At 35.9% G+C, this 234-nt stretch overlaps 1 protein-coding gene across 1 annotated transcript in view; it reads right to left on the bottom strand.

The window, feature by feature from the left end:
- The window catches only part of LOC119594857 (actin cytoskeleton-regulatory complex protein pan1-like), a 23,130-nt gene that overhangs the window by 17,226 nt on the left and 5,670 nt on the right, over positions 1-234 (bottom strand). The gene's annotated exons all lie outside the window — the stretch shown is intronic.

Genomic DNA, 234 nt, shown 5'->3' with positions numbered 1-234 from the left:
TAACTTACTTTATGGTAATCAATAATATGACAAGGTATTAGGCACTATCATTTCTACTCTCGCTGCTTTTTATTGGCAAGATTAAACTTAAAGGTTGCTTGATTTTTCATTGCCGACTTGGGAAAGGGAATTAATGCCTCTTAATTACAATGGGGACTCACTTCCATTTAAGTCAAATAAACTGAGAAAGCAGCACAGAGTAAAATCCTAGAATGTATCACTGAGGTGGCACAG

This window comes from Penaeus monodon, chromosome 34 (assembly GCF_015228065.2).
Source record: "Penaeus monodon isolate SGIC_2016 chromosome 34, NSTDA_Pmon_1, whole genome shotgun sequence".
In the NCBI taxonomy this organism is placed as follows: Eukaryota; Metazoa; Arthropoda; class Malacostraca; order Decapoda; family Penaeidae; genus Penaeus; species Penaeus monodon.
Note: the sequence above shows the minus strand (reverse complement) of the source record. Positions and strands in the feature narration are given on the sequence as shown.